Source organism: Coregonus clupeaformis, chromosome 27 (genome assembly GCF_020615455.1).
Source record: "Coregonus clupeaformis isolate EN_2021a chromosome 27, ASM2061545v1, whole genome shotgun sequence".
NCBI classification, from domain to species: Eukaryota; Metazoa; Chordata; class Actinopteri; order Salmoniformes; family Salmonidae; genus Coregonus; species Coregonus clupeaformis.
Window position 1 is genome coordinate 47,518,124 of NC_059218.1, and position 25,132 is coordinate 47,543,255.

Below are 25,132 nucleotides of genomic sequence, written 5' to 3' on the forward strand. Positions count from 1 at the left end.
GGGAGGGACAAACAGGCATCGCTGACCTGAGCGGGTTGCTGAATGGGCTGTGGTGCTGGGTCGACTGGCTGTAGAGTATCCTCCGCTAGTTGACGGCAGCGCCTCCCGGGTATGTTCGAGACATTGCACACTGCGAAGAACCTCTCCCATAGCCATCCCCAGTTGTGCCAGCTGGTCCTGGTGTTGACGTAGAAGGTATCCCTGCTCGTCGACCGTCTGGGAGATACATTGTTCTCCTGCTGCTTCCATTGTTGGAGTCAGTATTCTGTAACGATGACGCTGTGAGTCGAGAAGCAGGTGCAGGTGAAACGTTTAATAAAACAACAAACTTGGAACGAGACAACATAGCAGTAGCGTCTAAGCATAAACACAGGAATAATACTGACTGGGAAAAGAACCTAAGGGAGTGCCAGATATAGGGGAGGTAATAAGTGAGGTAATGGAGTCCAGGTGTGCCTCATGATGACGTACAGGTGTGCGTAATGATGGATCCCAGGACCGGTGGTTAGTATTCCGGCGACGTCGAACACCGGAGGGGAGGAGCGAGAGTAGACGTAACACAGAGAAATAGAAGTGCAGTCAATGTAAGTAACCTAATCTATGTTCCTTTAAGTGTTAGCTCCAAGGGTCTGCAATAATCTTATGCTCATAAAATTGAATTCCACTGTTTGCACTGAAACTGTCTACCTTAGGAAGAAGCCCACTCTGGGCAGCCCACTCAGTACCATTGACTCAAGTGTAAATGTCACTGACATGAGAAAAAAAGAAAATTGTATGCACTCACTAACTGTAAGTCGCTCTGGATAAGAGCGTCTGCTAAAATGTAAATGAATAAATGAACATGTCTACCTCAGATCAGCCTCTCAGAATAGCACTAAAAACAAAGAAGCAACCCAGAAAAGGACAAAAAATATCCCATATTAACACATGGCCATCTCTGAAACGTTTACATTTTAATCATTTAGCAGACGCTCTTATCCAGAGCGACTTACAGTTAGTGGGTGCATACATTTTTCATACTGCCCCCCCGTGGGAAACGAACCCACAACCCTGGCATTGCAAGCACCATGCTCTACCAACTGAGCTACACGGGGAAACACACTGAGATAATTCCTTTGATGATGCAGTAGTAGCTATACATGGTTACAGAATATACAGGAAAGATAGAAACCAAATGGAGGAGGTGTTGCCATGTATGTCCAGAGTAATATTTATGTTAGGCTGAGAGAGGATCTCATGTCAGATGATGTAGAAGTAATATGGCTACAGGTTCACCTGCCTCACCGAAAGCCTATTCTCATAGGAAGTTGTAATAGACCACCAAATGCTAAAATGCAGAATTTGGACTATATGTGTGAAATGTTGGATAATGTATGTGATATCAACAGAGAGGTCTATTTTTTGGGTGAACTAAATATTGACTGGTTGTCATCAAGCTGCACACTCAAAAAGAAGCTCCAAGCTGTAACCAATAAGCCTCCAATAATGTTGCACAAAATCTGCTCTAAAGCAGTATCCACACCCATTGGATGTAGTGATCATAATATAATAGCCATATCTAGAAAAAAACTAAGTTCCAAAGGCTGGGCCTAAAAATGTGTATAAGAGATCATACAAGAGGTTTCGCAATGATTCATATGTCGAAGATGTGAAAAATATTTGTTGGTCCGCTGCATTTTATGATTTATTCATAATAAAGTATTAATAGTAAATTAATAAAAATCATTCATTTATGACGGTTACTGATATTGATGCGCCCATCAAGAAACTGACTGTTAGAACTGCCAAATCTCCATGGATAGATGATGAATTGGAAAAACGGTATTGCTGAGAGGAATGAGGCAAAGGGAATAGCAAATAAGAAAATTCTAGGCAAAAAAAGCAAACTGAGGCAGATGGCTTGTTCATAACAAAACCCTTTGATATTGCCAACCACTTTTGATAACTTTTTTGTTGACAGGATTGGCAAACTTAGGCATGACATGCAAACAACAAATGCTAGGCCTTGATATTCATGCATAACGGACCAAATAATGAAACACGAGCACTGTAGTTTTGAGTTCCACAAGTGGGTGTGGAAGAGGTGAAAATATTGATTGCTATCTATAAATAAGAACAAACCACCTGGTACCGACAACCTGGATGGTAAATTTGCCACATCTTCAGTTAAAGCATAGAAGACAGTGTGTGCCCTCAGACATGGGAGGCAAAGGTCATTCCACTACCAAATAGCAAAGCACCCCTTTAATGGTTCAAAACAGCCGACCAATCAGACTGTTACCGGTGCTTAGCAAACTGTTTGAAAAAATGTGTTCTGTTAGACTTCAGTGCAGTTTTTAGGTGTTATGGATTTGTATCTTCTGCAAATATTCTTCTTTTATGGATTGAGAGTTCCATGCAGTGCATTCGGAAAGTATTCAGACCCCTTGACTTTTTCCAAATTTTGGTACAGCCTTATTCTAAAATTGATGTAAAAAACAACGCATTCTTATCAATCTACACACAATACCCCATAATGACAAAGCGAAAACAGGTTTTAGAAATGTTTGCAAATGTATTAACAATAAATAAATAAAAATACCTTGTTTACATAAGTGTTCAGACCCTTTGCTATGAGACTTGAAATTGCACTCAGGCGCATCCTATTTTCATTTGATCATCCTTGAGATGTTTCTACAACTTGATTGGAGTCCACCTGTGGTCAATTCAATTGATTGAACATGATTTGGAAAGGCACACACCTGTCTATTTAAGTGCATGTCGGAGCAAAAACCAAGCCATGAGGTCGAAGGAATTGTCGTAGAGCGCCGAGACAGGATTTGATTGAGGCACAGATCTGGTAAAGGGTACCAAAACATTTCTGTAACATTAAAGGTCCACAAGAACACAATGGTCTCCATCATTCTTAAATGGTAGAAGTTTGGAACCACCAAGACTCTTCCTAGAGCTGGGCCAAACCGAGCAATCGGGGGAGAAGGGCCTTGGTCAGGGAGGTGACCAAGAACCTGATGGTCACTCTGACAAAGCTCCAGAGTTCCTCTGTGGAGATGGGAGAACCTTCCAGAAGGACAACCGTCTCTGCAGCACTCCACCAATCAGGCCTTTATGGTAGAGTGGCCAGACGGAAGCCTCTCCTCAGTAAAAGGCACATGACAGCCCACTTGGAGCATGCTAAAAAGGCACCTAAAGACTCTCAGACCATGAGAAACAAGATTCTCTGGTCTGATGAAACCAAGATTGAACTCTTTGGTCTGAATGCCAAGCATTACGTCTGTAGGACACCTGGCACCATCCCTACGGTGAAGTATGGTGATGGCAGCATCATGCTGCGGGGATGTTTTTCAGCGGCAGGGACTGGGAGACTAGTCAGGATCGAGTGAGAAATGAATGGAGCAAAGTACAGAGAGATCCTTGATGAAAACCTGCTCCAGAGTGCTCAGGACCTCAGACTGAGGCAAAGGTTCACTTTCCAACAGGACAACGACCCTAAGCACACAGCAAAGACAACGCAGGAGTGGCTTCGGGACGTTTTCGTCAACGCTCTTCTGGGTTTGGAGGCGGCAGGCAGGGCACTCTCGCATCACCCCAGGTATTGAACACTCACACTCGTTCAGAGCCCTCTGCTGCACACTGGAAAATACACATCTCCTTTCCCTGAGCACATGGTAGTTCCATGTGTCTTTCCTCAGGCCGGTGGTAGCTGGTCCACTCCAGGAGTCTGAGATACGGGATGTTCCTCCGCCCCCCACTGGACATCGAGGGGGTGTAAGGCGCTAGTCAATTCAGGCGCAGCTGGGAACTTTATGGACAGGGCATTCGCACACCGTATAGGCATTCCATTGATTCCCCTATCCATTCCACACCCCATCAGAGCACTTGATAGTCGACCATTAGGGTCCAGGTTGGTTAAGGAAGTTACTGCACCAGTCACCATGATTACCCAGGAGACTCATTGTGAGCAGGTTACTTTTTCCATTATTGAGTCTCCTGCTTTCCCTGTGCTATTAGGTGTCCCTTGGCTAGCACTCCACAACCCCACCTTCTCATGGCCGCAGAGGGTTCTCACAGGGTGGTCGCGAGAGTGTCAGGGTAGGTGTCTAGGTGTTTCCATTGGTGCAACCACGGTGGAAATTCCAGACAGTATCTCCACCGTGCACATTCCCCCTGAATACCTCGATCTGGCGCAAGCATTCTCTAAAGCACAGGCGACTAAATTACCACCTCATCGGGCGGGGGATTGCGCGATAAACCTCCGGGTAGACGCTGTACCTCCCAGGAGTCATATATACCCCCTGTCACAGGCTGAAATGGTGGCTATGGAAACATATATCACCGAGTCCCTGCACCAGGGGTATATACATCCCACCACTTCACCCGCCTCCTCGAGTTTCTTCTTTGTGAAGAAGAAGGACGGAGGTCTGCGCCCGTGCATTGATTATCGACCACTGAACAGGGAGACGATAAGATTTAGTTATCCTCTGCCCCTCATTCCTTCAGTGATTGAGTCAATGGATGGGGCGCGCTTCTTCACCAAATTAGATCTCCGGAGTGCGTACAACCTGGTGTGTGTTCGTGAGGGGGATGAGTGGAAGACAGCATTCACCACAACCACGGGGGCATTATGAATACCTGGTGATGCCCTACGGTTTGATGAATGCTCCATCCGTCTTCCAGTCCTTTGTGAACGAGCTGTTTCGGGACATTCTTGGTCGCGGTGTAGTGGTCTACATCGATGACATTCTGGTGTATTCTGCTACGCGCGCCGAGCATGTGTCCCTGGTTCGCAAGGTGATGGCCCGACTGTTGGAAAATGACCCTTATGCTAAGGCAGAGAAGTGTATGTTTTTCCAGCAGTCCGTCTCCTTCCTTGCATACCGCATTTCCACCTCAGGCGTGGAGATGGAGGGAGATCGCATTTCAGCCGTGCGTAATTGGCAGACTCCAACCACGGTTAAGGAGGTGCAGCGCTTCCTTGGCTTTGCAAAATACTGTTGGAGGTTTATCCGGGGCTTTGGCAAGGTTGCAGCTCCCATTACCTCCCTGTTGAAGGGTGGGCTGTCCCGGCTCCGCTGGTCTGCTGAGGCTGACCTGGCCTTCAGCAAACTGCTGGGTCTGTTCACCTCAGCCCCAGTACTGGCCCACCCCGATTCATCAATACCGTTTGTAGTGGAGGTGGATGCATCCGAGGTTGGGATAGGAGCTGTCCTGTCTCAACATTCCGGTATGCCACCCAAGCTCCGCCCCTGTGCGTTCTTCTCGAAGAAGCTCAGCCCATCGGAAAAGAACTACGGCGTTGGTGATCGGGAGCTGTTGGCTGTTGTCCGAGCCTTGACCGTGTGGAGGCATTGGCTCGAGGGGGCAAAACACCCTTTCCTCATCTGGACGGACCACCGTAACCTGGAGTACTTCCGGGCAGCGAGGAGGCTGAATCCTCGCCAGGCCAGGTGGGCCCTATTCTTCACCCGGTTTGATTTCACTCTATCATACATCCGGGTACGAGGAACGTGAAGGCAGATGCCCTGTCCCGGCTGTATGACACAGAGGAGAAGCCCAGCGACAACACTCCCATACTGCCGGCCTCCTGCATTGTGGCGACAGTAGTATGGGCGATGGACGCAGATATAGAGCAGGCATTACGCACAGAGCACAGAGCCATCTCCACCTCAGTGTCCAGCTGGGCTGCAGTACATGCCTGCTCTTATTTGTGATCGTCTGATCTACTGGGCACACACGTCACCCAGGTATCGGTCGAACAGTGCGCTGCCTGACCGGAAAATACTGGTGGCCTACCTTGGCTAAGGACGTGAGGGTGTATGTCTCCTCCTGCTCAGTGTGACCCAGAGTAAGGCACCTAGGCACCTCCCGGCTGGTAAGTTACAACCTTTACCAGTTCCATAACGACCATGGTCTCACCTAAGTGTTGATTTTCTAACTGATTTCCCCGCTCCTCCGGACCGTACCCCTCCCACTCCACGAGATACTGCAGGCCTCCCACCCGACGCCTCGAATCTAAGATGGAACGGACCGAGTACGCCGGTGCCCCCTCGATGTCCAGTGGGGGGCGGAGGAACCTCCCGTATCTCAGACTCCTGGAGTGGACCAGCTACCACCGGCCTGAGGAAAGACACATGGAACGAGGGGTTAATACGATACTCAGGAGGAAGCTGTAACCTATAACATACCTCATTCAATCTCCTCAGGACTTTGAATGGCCCCACAAACCGCCGACCCAGCTTCCGGCAGAGCAGGCGAAGGGGCAGGTTTCGGGTCAAGAGCCAGACCCGGTCCCCCGGTGCATACACCGGGGCCTCACTGCGGTGGCGGTCGGCGCTCGCCTTCTGCCGCCCGATGGCCCGCTGCAGGCACACATGGGCAGCGTTCCAGGTCTCCTGTGAGCGCCGAAACTATTCATCCACCGCAGGTGCCTCGATCTGGCTCTGATGCCATGGTGCCAGAACCGGCTGATAACCTAATACACACTGGAATGGAGACAGGTTAGTGGAGGAGTGGCGGAGTGAGTTTTGGGCCATCTCTGCCCAGGGGAGAAAAACTGACCACTCCCCCCGCCGGTCCTGGCAATATGACCTGAGAAACCTACCCACCTCCTGGTTGACTCTCTCCACCTGCCCATTACTTTCGGGGTGAAACCCTGAAGTCAGGCTGACCGAGACTCCCAGACGTTCCATGAACGCCCTCCAACCCCTCGAGGTGAACTGGGAACCCCGATCAAACACTATATCCTCAGGTACCCCATAGTGCCGGAAGACGTGTGTAAATAGAGCCTCAGCAGTCTGTAGGGCCGTAGAGGGACCGGGCAGAGGAATGAGGCAGCAGGACTTAGAAAACCGATCCACAACGACCAGGATCGTGGTGTTCCCTTGTGAGGGGGGAAGATCCGTCACGAAATCCACCTATAGGTGGGACCACGGTCGTTGTGGAATGGGTAGGGGTTGCAATTTCCCTCTGGGCAGGTGTCTAGGAGCCTTACACTTGGCGCACACCGAGCAGGAGGAAACATAAACCCTCACGTCCTTAGCTAAGGTAGGCCACCAGTACTTCCCACTAAGACAATGCACTGTCCGACCGATGCCAGTATGACCAGAGGAGGGTAACGTGTGAGCCCAATAGATCAAACGATCGCGGACCTCCAGCGGGACGTACACACGACCCTCTGGACACTGGGGAGGAGTGGGTTCGTTACGCAACGCCCGCTCGATGTCCGCGTCCACCTCCCACACCACCGGTGCCACCAGACACGACGCCGGAAGTATGGGAGTGGGCTCCACGGAACTCTCCTCCGTGTCATACAGTCGGGACAGAGCATCTGCCTTAGCGTTCTGGGAACCTGGCCTGTAAGAAAGGGTGAAAACAAAACGGGTGAGAAACATAGACCACCTTGCATGGCGAGGGTTTAATCTCCTCGCCGCCCGGATGTACTCCAGATTGCGGTGATCAGTCAAAATGAGAAAAGGGTGTTTAGCCCCCTCAAGCCAATGTCTCCACGCTTTCAGGGCTTGGACCACAGCCAACAGCTCCCGGTCCCCCACATCATAGTTGCGCTCCGCCGGACTAAGCTTCTTCGAAAAGAACGCACAGGGGCGGAGCTTGGGTGGTGTGCCCGAGCGCTGGGAAAGTACAGCACCTATCCCAGCCTCCGACGCGTCCACCTCAACCGTGAAAGCCAAGAAGGGATCCGGATGAGCCAGCACTGGAGCCGAGGTAAACAGGTTCTTCAGATGATTGAACGCCCTGTCTGCCTCAGCTGACCACCGCAGACACACCGGTCCCCCCTTCAGCAACGAGGTAATGGGAGCCGCTACCTGACCAAAGCCCCGGATAAACCTCTGGTAGTAGTTCGCAAACCCAAGAAATCGCTGCACCTCCTTCACCGTGGTTGGAGTCGACCAATTACGCACGGCCAAAATGTGGTCACTCTCCATCCTCACCCCAGGACATGTGGTACCCTAGGAAGGAGATGGACTCCTGAAAGAACAGGCATTTCTCCGCCTTGGCATACAGGTCATGCTTCAACAGTCTTCCAAGCACTTTACTCACCAGGGACACATGCTCGGCCCGTGTTGCGGAGTATATGAGAATGTCATCAATATACACCACTACACCCTGTCCGTGCAGATCCCTGAAAATCTCATCGACAAAGGATTGGAAGACTGATGGAGCATTCATCAACCCGTATGGCATGACGAGGTACTCATAGTGTCCTGAGGTGGTACTGAATGCCGTCTTCCACTCATCTCCCTCCCGAATACGTACCAGGTTGTACGCGCTCCTGAGATCCAAGAAGCGCGCCCATGCAGTGATTCCGTCATACATGCTATCAGAGGTAAGGGATAGCTGTACTTGACAGTGATCTGATTAAGCCCACGGTAATCAATGCACGGGCGTAACCCACCATCCTTCTTCTTCACGAAAAATAAACTTGAGGAAACAGGTGAATTGGAAGGCCGAATGTATCCCAGTCTCAGAGATTCGGAGACATATGTTTCCATAGCCACCCTCTCCTCCTGAGACAAAGGATACACGTGACTCCGGGGAAGTGCAGCGCCTACCTGGAGATTTATCGTGCAATCCCCCGGACGATGGGGTGGTAATTTAGTCGCCCTCTTTTTACTGAAGGCGAGAGCCAAATCGGCATACTCGGAAGGAATGTTCACTGTGGAGACCTGGTTTGGACTCTCCACCGTAGTAGCCCCTAAGGAAACCCCTACACACCTCCCTGAGCACTGACTGGACCATCCCTTGAGAGCCCTCTATTGCCAGGAAATAGTGGGGTCATGAGTGGTTAACCAGGGAAGTCCCAACACCACAGGATACGCAGGAGAATCAATCAGATGGAGACTAATCCTCTCCTCATGACCCCCCTGCATCCTCATTAAGAGTGGTGCGGTAACCTCCCTGATTAGACCTGACCCTAGCGTGCGACTATCTAATGCGTGGACTGGGAAGGGCACCTTAACACGAACAGTAGGAATCCCTAAACTACGTGAATATTGACGATCAATAAAATTCCCAGCTGCGCCTGAATCTACTAGCGCCTTATGCTGGGAATGAGGAGAAAACTCTGGGAAAACAACCTCTATACACAGCTGACCAACAGGGAGCTCTGGATGAGTCGGGTGCTTACTCACCTGAGATGGTCGACCAGTGCTCTGCCTACTGCCTCGACTCCCTGGAGACCCTCCCCAGCACCGACCCGCAGTGTGTCCTCTGCGGCCACAGTTGGTGCAGGGGATGGCCCCTCTCCTGGTCTCCATAAGCGCAGCACCTCCGAGCTCCATGGGGATAGGGTCGGAGGTGCTGGGGGATGGAATGAATGGGCCCTGATCAGAACGTCCGCGGGTCTCCAACCGGTTATCCAGCCTGATGGACATCTCCACCAGTTGGTCCAGGTTGAGATTGGTATCCCTGCAGGCCAGTTCCTGCCGAACGTCCTCCCTTAGGCTGCAACGATAGTGGTCGATCAGGGCCCTCTCATTCCATCCTGCGCTGGCTGCCAGAGTCCTGAACTCCAGCACAAAATCCTGGGCGCTCCTCCTCTCCTGTCATAGGTGGAACAGACGCTCGTTCCTCCATCGACTCGAACTGACTGGCTGTACCTGCTGACTCCATCTATGATGCGTGTTTCTGTAACGAGTGTCAGTGTAATGCGGTGGATCGAAGTCAGGCGCAGGACACAGAACTCTAAGAAACATACTTTACTGAAATAAGTAAAGATAACAATACAGAATACCTCCACACAGGGAGGAACTAACCCGCTCACCAAAGACACACGAAACGAAGAAAAAAAAACATGCACAAAACACATTGGGAGCCACTGGGTTAAATAGGGAAGGAGTGATCACATAATGGGCAACATGTGTGTAACAATAGACAACAGGTGCAACATAGAAACATAGAACATAGATCGGCAGTAGCTAGTATTCCGGTGACGACGAACGCCGAAGCCTTTCCGAGCAAGAAGGAGGGGCAGCCTCGGCAGAAACCGTGACAATTGAATAATTTCCCCATATATCTTACAGGTAGAATAAACATATTTAGAATGGCATGGCTGCCAAAGTTTTTGTATTTATTTTCGGTAATACCAATTACCCCACCGAAGACATTCTTTAAAAAAGTTGGTCATAACAGACTTTACATCTCCCTAAGTCTGAGGGTGGTTTTAACCTTCCAGACTTGGAATTGTATCAACTCGCTACCCAAGGATTTTACTTGCAACATATAGTTAGATGCACTCTGATCTCGGTAGTCAGTTGAACAGTGTTTCCTCCAACACATTGGTGTGGCTGGCTGCCGGGTTAAGCGGGTGGGTTTTAAGAAGCGCGGTTTGGCGGGTCAGGTTTCGGAGGACGCATGACTCAACCTTTACCTCCCGAGCCAGTTGGGGAGTTGCAGCGATGAGACAAGATTGAAAAAGGGGGTAAAAAATGAAAAAAACACTATAACAATATGGAAGAAAATGAAACGTATTCTAAAATAATCAATATCACTTCCTAAAAACATCCTTATGCAACAATCCTTGGATAGCTTTTCAGAATTCACCGATAAATTGGTCCACATGGAAAACTAAAGGCATAGACACCGTAAATGACTTGGTAACAGGAAATACATTTATTTCCATGACAGAATTAAAAAGTAATTTTGGACTGACCAAAATATTTCAAATATATGCAACTTAAAAGTTACATATCACAACATTTCGTTTGAAATCTTTTAGACATCAGAGCAACCATGAGGGAATCTTATTTGAGTCAGAAAAGGATGTTCATATTAAAGAGGAGATATAAAAACCTTGCAGAGAGCATATCCAACTGACAATCTCTTAGAAAAAAATATAAATTACTGGACCCAAGACTTAAAAAGAACTGATGTTGGCACAAAATGAAGGGAAAGTTGGAGCAGAACGTCAAAAGTATAACAGTGTAAACTTACTTTGAATCCGTCTGTCTGCATATTTCAAGATATGGGGGTGTAGTGAGATACCCGTTGACGATTTGACGATTCTCTTCTCATGACTCATCTTGAAAAAACATATACTAAAAACTTGGAAATCAATCAAACCGCCATCATTAAAACGATGGAAAAATCAAATGATTTTACTATTTAAATATTGAAAGTGTGTGGGCTACGGAGAGAAACAAAATGGTGCAGTTTCAGGCAAACAATAATGCAGGCAGTTGTGATGGGGGCGTGAGGATGCAGGTCTGGGCAGAGGAGATGTAGTCGTTGTTTGTGTGCGTCTGTAAGTTGATGTTATCTTTATGCTTGTATTTGGAGTAAAACATTTATATGTATATATATATATATATATATATATATATATATATATATATACAGTGGAGAAAAAAAGTATTTAGTCAGCCACCAATTGTGCAAGTTCTCCCACTTAAAAAGATGAGAGAGGCCTGTAATGTTCATCATAGGTACAAGTCAACTATGACAGACAAAATAAAAAATAAAAATCCAGAAAATCACATTGTAGGATTTTTAATGAATTTATTTGCAAATTATGGTGGAAAATAAGTATTTGGTCAATAACAAAAGTTTCTCAATACTTTGTTATATACCCTTTGTTGGCAATGACACAGGTCAAACGTTTTCTGTAAGTCTTCACAAGGTTTTCACACACTGTTGCTGGTATTTTGGCCCATTCCTCCATGCAGATCTCCTCTAGAGCAGTGATGTTTTGGGGCTGTCGCTGGGCAACACGGACTTTCAACTCCCTCCAAAGATTTTCTATGGGGGTTGAGATCTGGAGACTGGCTAGGCCACTCCAGGACCTTGAAATGCTTCTTACGAAGCCACTCCTTCGTTGCCCGGCGGTGTGTTTGGGATCATTGTCATGCTGAAAGACCCAGCCACGTTTCATCTTCAATGCCCTTGCTGATGGAAGGAGGTTTTCACTCAAAATCTCACGATACATGGCCCCATTCATTCTTTCCTTTACACGGATCAGTCGTCCTGGTCCCTTTGCAGAAAAAACAGCCCCAAAGCATGATGTTTCCACCCCCATGCTTCACAGTAGGTATGGTGTTCTTTGGATGCAACTCAGCATTCTTTGTCCTCCAAACACGACGGAGTTGAGTTTTTACCAAAAAGTTATATTTTGGTTTCATCTGACCATATGACATTCTCCCAATCCTCTTCTGGATCATCCAAATGAACTCTAGCAAACTTCAGACGGGCCTGGACATGTACTGGCTTAAGCAGGGGGACACGTCTGGCACTGCAGGATTTGAGTCCCTGGCGGCGTAGTTTGTTACTGATGGTAGGCTTTGTTACTTTGGTCCCAGCTCTCTGCAGGTCATTCACTAGGTCCCCCCGTGTGGTTCTGGGATTTTTGCTCACCGTTCTTGTGATCATTTTGACCCCACGGGGTGAGATCTTGCGTGGAGCCCCAGATCGAGGGGAGATTATCAGTGGTCTTGTATGTCTTCCATTTCCTAATAATTGCTCCCACAGTTGATTTCTTCAAACCAAGCTGCTTACCTATTGCAGATTCAGTCTTCCCAGCCTGGTGCAGGTCTACAATTTTGTTTCTGGTGTCCTTTGACAGCTCTTTGGTCTTGGCCATAGTGGAGTTTGGAGTGTGACTGTTTGAGGTTGTGGACAGGTGTCTTTTATACTGATAACAAGTTCAAACAGGTGCCATTAATACAGGTAACGAGTGGAGGACAGAGGAACCTCTTAAAGAAGAAGTTACAGGTCTGTGAGAGCCAGAAATCTTGCTTGTTTGTAGGTGACCAAATACTTATTTTCCACCATAATTTGCAAATAAATTCATTAAAAATCCTACAATGTGATTTTCTGGATTTTTTTCTCAATTTGTCTGTCATAGTTGACGTGTACCTATGATGAAAATTACAGGCCTCTCTCATCTTTTTAAGTGGGAGAACTTGCTCAATTGGTGGCTGACTAAATACTTTTTTCCCCACTGTATATATATATATATATATATATATATATATATATATATATATATATATATATATATATATATATATATATATACTGTACCAGTCAAAAGTTTGGACACACCTACTCATTCAAGGGTTTTTCTTTATTTTTACTATTTTCTACATTTTAGAATAATAGTGAAGACATCAAAACTATGAAATAACACATATGGAATCATGTAGTAACCAAAAAAGTGTTAACCAAATCAAAATATATTTGAGATTCTTCAAAGTAGCCACCCTTTGCCTTGATGACAGCTTTGCACACTTTTGGCATTCTCTCAACCAGCGTCACCTGGAATGCTTTTCCAACAGTCTTGAAGGAGTTCCCACATATGCTGAGCACTTGTTGGCTGCTTTTCCTTCAATCTGCGGTCCAACTCATCCCAATCCATTTCAATTGGGTTGAGGTTGGGTGATTGTGGAGGCCAGGTCATCTGATGCAGCATTCCATCACTTTCCTTCTTAGTCAAATAGCCCTTACACAGCCTGGAGGTGTGTTGGGTCATTGTCCTGTTGAAAAACAAATGATAGTCCCATTAAGCGCAAACCAGATGGGATGGCGTATCACTGCAGAATGCTGTGGTAGCCATGATGGTTAAGTGTGCCTTGAATTCTAAATAAATCACAGACAGTGTCACAAGCAAAGCACCCCCACACCATTACACCTCCTCCTCCATGCTTCACGGTGGGAACCACACATGCGGAGATCATCCGTTCACCAACTCTGCGTCTCCCAAAAATCTCAAATTTGGACTCATCAGACCAAAGGACAGATTTCCACCGCTCTAATGTCCATTGCTTGTGTTTCTTGGCCCAAGCAAGTCTCTTATTCTTATTAGTGTCCTTTAGTAGTGGTTTCTTTGCAGCAATTCGACCATGAAGGCCTGATTCACGCAGTCTCCTCTGAACAGTTGATGTTAAGATGTGTCTGTTACTTGAACTCTGTGAAGCATTTATTTCGGCTGTAATTTCTGAGGCTGGTAACTCTAATGAACTTATCCTCTGCAGCAGAGGTAACTCTGGGTCTTCCTTTCCTGTGACGATCCTCATGAGAGCCAGTTTCATCATAGCGCTTGATGGTTTTTGCGACTGCCTTCACGTCTTATAGTAATGATGGACTGTCGTTTCTCTTTGCTCATTGGAGCTGTTCTTGCCATAATATGGACTTGGTCTTTTACCAAATAGGGCTATCTTCTGTATACCACCCCTGCCTTGTCACAACACAACTGATTTGCTCAAACTCAATAAGAGGAAAGAAATTCCACAATTCCACAAATTAACTTTTAACAAGGTACTCCTGTTAAATGAAATGCATTCCAGGTGACAACCTCATGAAGCTGGTTGAGACAATGCCAAGAGTGTGCAAAGCTGTCATCATGGCAAATGGGGGTTACTTTGAAGAATCTCAAATATAAAATATATTTTGATTTGTTTAACACTTTTTTGGTTACTACATGATTCCATGTGTTTTTTCATAGTTTTTTCTGCAATGTAGAATATTAACCAAATAAATTAAAACCCTGGAATAAGTAGGTGTGTCCAAACTTCTGACTGGTACTGTACATAAAAAAAGTATCTGAACACATACAGTGCATTCGGAAAGTATAGACCCCTTCATTTTTCCACATTTTGTGACGTTACAGCTTTATTCTAATATATATATATATATATATATATATATATATATATATATATATATATATATATATATATATTTTATCAATCTAAACACAATACCCCATAATGACAAAGTGAAAACAGGTTTTTTGAAAATGTTGCAGACTGAAGGCGTAGTTTAGTAGGGGCGTGGCTTTCAGATAGTTATTTTTAGCCACCAGTGAGAGTAAATGTCATTCCGGTGTTATGTTGTATAGTTATTGCATGTTAAGGTTGAATATTTACATTTTTGTAGCTTCAATGAGGCTTACAGACAGACACACATAGACAGACAGACAGCAAGGCACACAGACAGAAGATGGACACACAGGCAACCACACAGACAGACAGACAGACACCCTTACCTCTCCACCACCAGGCAACCACACAGACAGACAGACAGACACCCTTACCTCTCCACCACCAGGCAACCACACAGACAGACAGACAGACACCCTTACCTCTCCACCACCAGGCAACCACACAGACAGACAGACAGACACCCTTACCTCTCCACCACCAGGCAACCACACAGACAGACACCCTTACCTCTCCACCACCAGGCAACCACACAGACAGACAGACAGACAGACACCCTTACCTCTCCACCACCAGGCAACCACACAGACAGACAGACAGACACCCTTCCCTCTCCACCACCAGAGCACTGCTCTCTAAAAGCAAATACAATTGTTGGGATACAATAAAGTGTCATACCTTTATTATAAAATGTAATATCATCTTAATATTATAAAATAATGTGTGAAATGCAAAATATTTGTTAATTCTAATTGAATTTGCAGTATGTATATTTAACACGATGAACAGGAATGACATTTACTCTCACGGGTGGCCAATTAGATCTAGTTGAAAGCCACTTCCCTAATAAGCTACGCCTCCTGAAAATAACCTAAGGATTAAATAAATAAATAAACAGCTGCTAGGTCAACCCAGCAAGAGAGTAAAAAATACCCAACTGATTGTTAAATTAACCCATGTTCTGGTAATGCTAACAACCCATCTGGATCTAAACAACCCAGCATGTGTTCTGTCCAATATTTACTCCACGCTGGGTTACCAAAGAATCCAAATTGGGTTGTTTTTAACCCAGCATTTTTTAAAGTGTGTTTATATGCATATCCCTCTCAATATTCTAATGTGAATACCAGTATATCGTACAGTAATCTGCCTTCAAAGAAGAGATATGAGGGGTGTGTATGTGTGTGTGTGTGAGAGAGAGAGAGAGAGAGAGAGAGAGAGAGAGAAATAATTAAATAGAGATTCCCTCTCTGTTTTCTTGAACTATAGTAATTGCCTATCCCAAGGTCGGACCTGCAGGCTAGTGAGAGAAGAGACTGTCCTGTAGAGGGAGGAGAGAGGAAGACAAGGATAAGAGGAGAGAAGAAGATGGTATCTCCAGGATAATCATTAAGGCATCATGTTTTGGCTTGTAGTCAATATGAGGCACGTGCAGATAGAACCCAGTAGTATATGAACCAGGAACAATGATGCGAGCCAGACACAGGTCAGGGATGTTTACAAGTCGTCAGTGAGCCACACACAGGTCAGGGATGTTTACAACTCGTCAGTGAGTCAGACACAGGTCAGGGATGTTTACAACTCTTCAGCGAGTCAGACACAGGTCAGGGATGTTTACAACTCGTCAGCGAGTCAGACACAGGTCAGGGATGTTTACAACTCGTCAGCGAGTCAGACACAGGTCAGGGATGTTTACAACTCGTCAGCGAGTCAGACACAGGTCAGGGATGTTTACAACTCGTCAGCGAGTCAGACACAGGTCAGGGATGTTTACAACTCGTCAGCGAGTCAGACACAGGTCAGGGATGTTTACAACTCGTCAGCGAGTCAGACACAGGTCAGGGATGTTTACAACTCGTCAGCGAGTCAGACACAGGTCAGGGATGTTTACAACTCTTCAGTGAGTCAGACACAGGTCAGGGATGTTTACAACTCGTCAGCGAGTCAGACACAGGTCAGGGATGTTTACAACTCTTCAGCGAGTCAGACACAGGTCAGGGATGTTTACAACTCGTCAGCGAGTCAGACACAGGTCAGGGATGTTTACAACTCATCAGCGAGTCAGACACAGGTCAGGGATGTTTACAACTCGTCAGCGAGTCAGACACAGGTCAGGGATGTTTACAACTCGTCAGCGAGTCAGGCACAGGTCAGGGATGTTTACAACTCGTCAGCGAGTCAGACACAGGTCAGGGATGTTTACAACTCGTCAGCGAGTCAGACACAGGTCAGGGATGTTTACAAGCTAAAGGAAAGAACACCATTTGGGATTTTCATTGCCTTGAAACTGTAGAAACTAGAAATCATTGAAAGCACAAAATCCCTGTTTGTGAATCCTGGAATCACCTTCAGATACAAAACAAACAACGACTACGTCCCAAATGGCACCCTATTGCCTATACAGTGCACTACTTTCGACCAGGGCTCATAGGGCTCATAGAGCCCTCATCAAAAGTAGTGCACTATTTAAGGAATAGGGTGCCATTTGGGACGTAGTCGTTATCATTACAATCTGTCATTAAGGACGTGGTTGTTGCAATAACAGTATCACTCATATACCTCAATTAGTCCCAAACACATTATTATTTTTTTGACTAGATGTGAGATTAGTCCCAAACACATGATTTAGACTAGATATGACAGTAGTCCCAAATACATGATGAGGGGTGGAGAGGAGAGAGAGGAGGAGAGGAGGGGAGAGGATAGAGAGAAGGAGAGGAGGGGAGAGGAGAGAGAGGAGGAGAGGAGGGGAGAGGAGAGAAAGGAGGAGAGGAGGGGAGAGGAGAGAGAGGAGGAGAGGAGAGAGAGAGGAGGAGAGGAGGGGAGAGGATAGAGAGGAGGAGGGGTGGAGAGGAGAGAGAAGAGGAGAGGAGGGGAGAGGAGAGAGAGGAGGAGAGGAGGGGAGAGGAGAGAGAGGAGGAGAGGAGGGGAGAGGAGAGAGAGGAGGAGAGGAGAGAGAGAGGAGGAGAGGAGGGGAGAGGAGAGAGAGAGGAGGAGGGTGGAGAGGAGAGAGAGAGGAGAGGAGGGGAGAGGAGAGAGAGGGAGGAGAGGAGGGAGAGGAGAGAGAGGAGGAGAGGAGGGGAGAGGAGAGGAGGGAAGAGGAGGAGGGGTGGAGAGGAGAGAGAGGAGGAGAGGAGGGGAGAGGAGAGAGAGGAGGAGAGGAGGGGAGAGGAGAGAGAGGAGGAGAGGAGGGGAGAGGAGAGAGGGAGGAGAGGAGGGGAGAGGAGAGAGGGAGGAGGAGGGGAGAGGAGAGAGAGGAGAAGAGAGGAGGGGAGAGAGAGGAGGAGAGGAGAGGAGAGGAGAGGGAGAGGAGAGAGAGGAGAGAGAGAGAGGAGAGGAGAGGAGAGGAGAGGAGAGGAGAGGAGAGGAGAGGAGAGAGAGGAGGAGGGGTGGAGAGGAGAGAGAGGAGGAGAGGAGAGAGAGGAGGAGAGGAGGGGAGAGGAGAGAGAGGAGAGAGGGGAGGAGAGGAGGGGAGAGGAGAGAGGGGAGGAGAGGTGGAGAGGAGAGAGAGGAGGAGAGGAGGGGAGAGGAGAGAGAGGAGAGGAGGGGAGAGGAGAGAGAGGAGGAGAGGAGGGGAGAGGAGAGAGAGGAGGAGAGGAGGGGAGAGGATAGAGAAGGTGAGATGAGGGGAGAAAGGGTGAGATAGTGATTGCATAGAGAGAATGAGAGGAGAAGGATGAGTAGAAGAGAGAGGAGGAGGAGGAGGAGGAGTAGGAGGAGGAGAGAGGGATGGGAGAGGAGGGTGTTTATGGTGGCTAATTGAAGCAGTAAATGATGTCCATTCTCCATGCAGTGGGGTGTGCGAACCACAGCTGCCATTGCGTCACCCACCGTGTGTTTGTTTGTGTGTGTGTGTGTGTGTGTGTGTGTGTGTGTGTGTGTGTGTGTGTGTGTGTGTGTGTGTGTGTGTGTGTGTGTTTTAAACTGAGAATGGGTGGTAATGAACACACACTAAAAGCTCATAGCCATTTCACCCCTCCCTAAAAAGCCACAGCCTGCATCTCTGATTCACTTCCTGACCACAGCCTGCAGCTCTGATTCACTTCCTGACCACAGCCTGCATCTCCTGATTCACTTCCTGACCACAGCCTGCAGCTCTGATTCACTTCCTGACCACAGCCTGCAGCTCTGATTCACTTCCTGACCACAGCCTGCAGCTCTGATTCACTTCCTGACCACAGCCTGCAGCTCTGATTCTATTTAAAATAAAATAAATATATATTTGTCACATGATTGGTAAACAACAGGTGTAGACTAACAGAAATGCTTACTTACGAGTCATTTTCCAACAATGCAAAGTTAAGATGAAGATACAACATTTGATTAAAATAGAAATAGTGACAAATGGAATATATACACAGTGAATAACAAGTAAAAATAACATAAAAATTTAAATAAATTGGTCATTTAGCAGACGCTCTTATCCAGAGCGACTTACAGGAGCAATTAGGGTTAAGTGCCTTGCTCAAGGGAACATTGACAGATTTTTCAACTAGTCGGCTTGGGGATTAGAACCAGCGACCTTTCGGTTACTGGTACAACGCTCTTAACCACTAAGCTACCTGCCGCCCCATATGGCTATATACAGGAAGTACCAGGTAATAACATGGCTATTTACAGGGAGTATCAGGTAATAACATGGCTATATACAGGGAGTACCAGGTAATAACATGGATATATACAGGGAGTACCAGGTAATAACATGGCTATATACAGAGAGTACCAGGTAATAACATGGCTATATACAGGGAGTACCAGGTAATAACATGGATATATACAGGGAGTACCAGGTAATAACATGGATATATACAGGAAGTACCAGGTAATAACATGGCTATATACAGGGAGTATCAGGTAATAACATGGCTATATACAGGGAGTACCAGGTAATAACATGGATATATACAGGGAGTACCAGGTAATAACATGGCTATATACAGGGAGTACCAGGTAATAACTGAACTCCTGAGTGGCGCAGTGGTCTAAGGCATTGCATTGCAGTGCTAACTGTGCCACTAGAGATCCTGGTTCGAATCCAGTCTCTGTCGCAGCCGGCCGCGACCGGGAGACTCATGGGCGGCGCACAATTGGCCCAGCTCGTCCAGGGTAGGGGAGGGAATGGCCGCAGGGATGTAGCTCAGTTGATAGAGCATGGCGTTTGCAATGCCAGGGTTGTGGGTTTGATTCCCACGGGGGGCCAGTATAATTTTTTTTTTTTTTTTTTTTAAATGTATTCACCTAACTGTAAGTCGCTCTGGATAAGAGTGTCTGCTAAATGACTAAAATGTAAATGTAAAATGTAAATAACATGGCTATATACAGGGAGTACCAGGTAATAACATGGATATATACAGTGGGTCCCAGTACCGAGTAGATGTGCAGGGGTACGAGGTAATTGATGGAGCTATGTAAGAATAGGTAGGGGTAAGGTGACAAGGCAACAGGATAAATAATAGACTGAGAAGTAGCAGCAGTATACTGTAGGTAGGGGTAAAGTGACTAGACAACAGGATAGATAATAGACAGTAGCAGCAGTATACTGTAGGTAGGGGTAAAGTGACGAGACAACAGGATAGATAATAGACAGTAGCAGCAGTATACTGTAGGTAGGGGTAAAGGGACTAGACAACAGGATAGATAATAGACAGTAGCAGCAGTATACTGTAGGTAGGGGTAAAGTGACTAGACAACAGGATAGATAATAGACAGTAGCAGCAGTATACTGTAGGTAGGGGTAAAGTGACTAGGCAACAGGATAGATAATAGACAGTAGCAGCAGTATACTGTAGGTAGGGGTAAAGTGACTAGGCAACAGGATAGATAATAGACAGTAGCAGCAGTATACTGTAGGTAGGGGTAAAGTGACTAGACAACAGGATAGATAATAGACAGTAGCAGCAGTATACTGTAGGTAGGGGTAAAGTGACTAGTCAACAGGATAGATAATAGACAGTAGCAGCAGTATGTAGAGCAGTAGCAGCAGTATGTAGAGCAGTAGCAGCAGTATGTAGAGCAGTAGCAGCAGTATGTAGAGCAGTAACAGCAGTATGTAGAGCAGTAACAGCAGTATGTAGAGCAGTAACAGCAGTATGTAGAGCAGTAACAGCAGTATGTAGAGCAGTAGCAGCAGTATGTAGAGCAGCAGTATGTAGAGCAGTAGCAGCAGTATGTAGAGCAGTAACAGCAGTATGTAGAGCAGTAACAGCAGTATGTAGAGCAGTAACAGCACTATGTAGAGCAGTAACAGCAGTATGTAGAGCAGCAGTATGTAGAGCAGTAACAGCAGTATGTAGAGCAGTAGCAGCAGTATGTAGAGCAGTAGCAGCAGTATGTAGAGCAGTAACAGCAGTATGTAGAGCAGTAACAGCAGTATGTAGAGCAGCAGTATGTAGAGCAGTAACAGCAGTATGTAGAGCAGCAGTATGTAGAGCAGTAACAGCAGTATGTAGAGCAGTAACAGCAGTATGTAGAGCAGTAACAGCAGTATGTAGAGCAGTAACAGCAGTATGTAGAGCAGTAACAGCAGTATGTAGAGCAGCAGTATGTAGAGCAGTAGCAGCAGTATGTAGAGCAGTAGCAGCAGTATGTAGAGCAGTAACAGCAGTATGTAGAGCAGCAGTATGTAGAGCAGTAACAGCAGTATGTAGAGCAGTAACAGCAGTATGTAGAGCAGTAACAGCAGTATGTAGAGCAGTAACAGCAGTATGTAGAGCAGCAGCACTATGTAGAGCAGTAGCAGCAGTATGTAGAGCAGTAACAGCAGTATGTAGAGCAGTAGCAGCAGTATGTAGAGCAGTAACAGCAGTATGTAGAGCAGTAACAGCACTATGTAGAGCAGTAGCAGCAGTATGTAGAGCAGCAGTATGTAGAGCAGTAACAGCAGTATGTAGAGCAGTAACAGCAGTATGTAGAGCAGTAACAGCAGTATGTAGAGCAGTAACAGCAGTATGTAGAGCAGTAGCAGCAGTATGTAGAGCAGTAACAGCAGTATGTAGAGCAGTAACAGCAGTATGTAGAGCAGTAGCAGCAGTATGTAGAGCAGTAACAGCAGTATTGAGAGCAGCAGTATGTAGAGCAGTAACAGCAGTATGTAGAGCAGTAGCAGCAGTATGTAGTCAGTAGAGCAGTAGCAGCAGTATGTAGAGCAGTAACAGCAGTATGTAGAGCAGTAGCAGCAGTATGTAGAGCAGTAGCAGCAGTATGTAGAGCAGTAGCAGCAGTATGTAGAGCAGTAACAGCAGTATGTAGAGCAGTAGCAGCAGTATGTAGAGCAGTAGCAGCAGTATGTAGAGCAGTAGCAGCAGTATGTAGAGCAGTAACAGCAGTATGTAGAGCAGTAACAGCATGTAGATGTAGCAGCAGAAGACAGTAGCATGTAGAGCAGTAACAGCAGTATGTAGAGCAGTAACAGCAGTATGTAGAGCAGCAGTATGCAGAGCAGTAACAGCAGTATGTAGAGCAGTAGCAGTATGTAGAGCAGTAACAGCAGTATGTAGAGCAGCAGCAGCAGTATGTGACAGGCAGAGCAGTAACAGCAGTATGTAGAGCAGTAACAGCAGTATGTAGAGCAGTAACAGCAGTATGTAGAGCAGTAGCAGCAGTATGTAGAGCAGTAACAGCAGTATGTAGAGCAGTAACAGCAGTATGTAGAGCAGTAACAGCAGTGTATGTAGAGCAGTAACAGCAGTATGTAGAGCAGTAACAGCAGTATGTAGAGCAGTAACAGCAGTATGTAGAGCAGTAGCACACAGTATGTAGAGCAGCAACAGCAGTATGTAGAGCAGTAACAGCAGTATGTGCAGAGCAGCAGCAGCAGCATGTAGAGCAGTAACAGCAGTATGTAGAGCAGTAGCAGCAGTATGTAGAGCAGTAACAGCAGTATGTCAGAGCAGTAGCAGCAGTATGTAGAGCAGTAACAGCAGTATGTAGAGCAGTAACAGCAGTATGTAGAGCAGTAGCAGCAGTATGTAGAGCAGTAACAGCAGTATGTAGAGCAGTAGCAGCAGTATGTAGAGCAGTAACAGCAGTATGTAGAGAGCAGCAGTATGTAGAGCAGTAACAGCAGTATGTAGAGCAGTAACAGCAGTATGTAGAGCAGCAGTATGTAGAGCAGCAGCAGCAGTATGTAGAGCAGTAACAGCAGTATGTAGAGCAGTAACAGCAGTATGTAGAGCAGTAACGCAGTATGTAGAGCAGTAACAGCAGTATGTAGAGCAGTAACAGCAGTATGTAGAGCAGTAACAGCAGTATGTAGAGCAGTAACAGCAGTATGTAGAGCAGTAACAGCAGTATGTAGAGCAGTAACAGCAGTATGTAGAGCAGTAACAGCATGTATGTAGAGCAGTAACAGCAGTATGTAGAGCAGTAACAGCAGTATGTAGAGCAGTAACAGCAGTATGTAGAGCAGCAGTATGTAGAGCAGTAACAGCAGTATGTAGAGCAGTAACAGCAGTATGTAGAGGCAGTAACAGCAGTATGTAGAGCAGTAGCAGCAGTATGTAGAGCAGTAGCAGCAGTATGTAGAGCAGTAACAGCAGTATGTAGAGCAGTAACAGCAGTATGTAGAGCAGTAACAGCAGTATGTAGAGCAGTAGCAGCAGTATGTAGAGCAGTAACAGCAGTATGTAGAGCAGTAACAGCAGTATGTAGAGCAGTAACAGCAGTATGTAGAGCAGCATGTAGAGCAGTAACAGCAGCATGTAGACAGAGCAGCAGTATGTAGAGCAGTAACAGCAGTATGTAGAGCAGCAGCAGCAGCATGTAGAGCAGCAACAGCAGTATGTAGAGCAGCAGTATGCAGTAAGAGCAGCAGTATGTAGAGCAGTAACAGCAGTATGTAGAGCAGTAACAGCAGTATGTAGAGCAGCAGTATGTAGAGCAGTAACAGCAGTATGTAGAGCAGTAGCAGCAGTATGTAGAGCAGTAACAGCAGTATGTAGAGCAGCAGTATGTAGAGCAGTAGCAGCAGTATGTAGAGCAGCAGTATGTAGAGCAGTAACAGCAGTATGTAGAGCAGTAGCAGCAGTATGTAGAGCAGTAACAGCAGTATGTAGAGCAGTAGCAGCAGTATGTAGAGCAGTAACAGCAGTATGTAGAGCAGTAGCAGCAGTATGTAGAGCAGTAACAGCAGTATGTAGAGCAGTAACAGCAGTATGTAGAGCAGTAACAGCAGTATGTAGAGCAGTAGCAGCAGTATGTAGAGCAGTAACAGCAGTATGTAGAGCAGTAACAGCAGTATGTAGAGCAGTAACAGCAGTATGTAGAGCAGTAACAGCAGTATGTAGAGCAGTAACAGCAGTATGTAGAGCAGTAGCAGCAGTATGTAGAGCAGTAGCAGCAGTATGTAGAGCAGTAGCAGCAGTATGTAGAGCAGTAGCAGCAGTATGTAGACAGCAGTAGCAGCATGTAGAGCAGTAGCAGCAGTATGTGCAGAGCAGTAACAGCAGTATGTAGAGCAGCAACAGTATGCAGAGCAGCAACAGCAGTATGTAGAGCAGTAACAGCAGTATGTAGAGCAGTAGCAGCAGTATGTAGAGCAGTAACAGCAGTATGTAGAGCAGTATCAGCAGTATGTAGAGCAGCAGTATGTAGAGCAGTAGCAGCAGTATGTAGAGCAGTAACAGCAGTATGTAGAGCAGCAGTATGTAGAGCAGTAACAGCAGTATGTAGAGCAGTGAAAGCAGTATGTAGAGCAGTAACAGCAGTATGTAGAGCAACAGTATGTAGAGCAGCAGCATGAGCGCAGTATGTAGAGCAGTAGCAGCAGTATGTAGAGCAGTAACAGTAGTATGTAGAGCAGTAACAGCAGTATGTAGAGCAGTAACAGCAGTATGTAGAGCAGTAGCAGCAGTATGTAGAGCAGTAACAGCAGTATGTAGAGCAGTAACAGCAGTATGTAGAGCAGTAGCAGCAGTATGTAGAGCAGTAACAGCAGTATGTAGAGCAGTAACAGCAGTATGTAGAGCAGTAACAGCAGTATGTAGAGCAGTAGCAGCAGTATGTAGAGCAGTAGCAGCAGTATGTAGAGCAGTAACAGCAGTATGTAGAGCAGTAACAGCAGTATGTAGAGCAGTAGCAGCAGTATGTAGAGCAGTAACAGCAGTATGTAGAGCAGTAGCAGCAGTATGTAGAGCAGTAGCAGCAGTATGTAGAGCAGTAACAGCAGTATGTAGAGCAGTAACAGCAGTATGTAGAGCAGTAACAGCAGTATGTAGAGCAGTAACAGCAGTATGTAGAGCAGCAGTATGTAGAGCAGTAACAGCAGTATGTAGAACAGTAACAGCAGTATGTAGAGCAGTAACAGCAGTATTTAGAGCATTAACAGCAGTATGTAGAGCAGTAGCAGCAGTATGTAGAGCAGCAGCAGCAGTATGTAGAGCAGCAGTATGTAGAGCAGTAGCAGCAGTATGTAGAGCAGTAACAGCAGTATGTAGAGCAGCAGTATGTAGAGCAGTAGCAGCAGT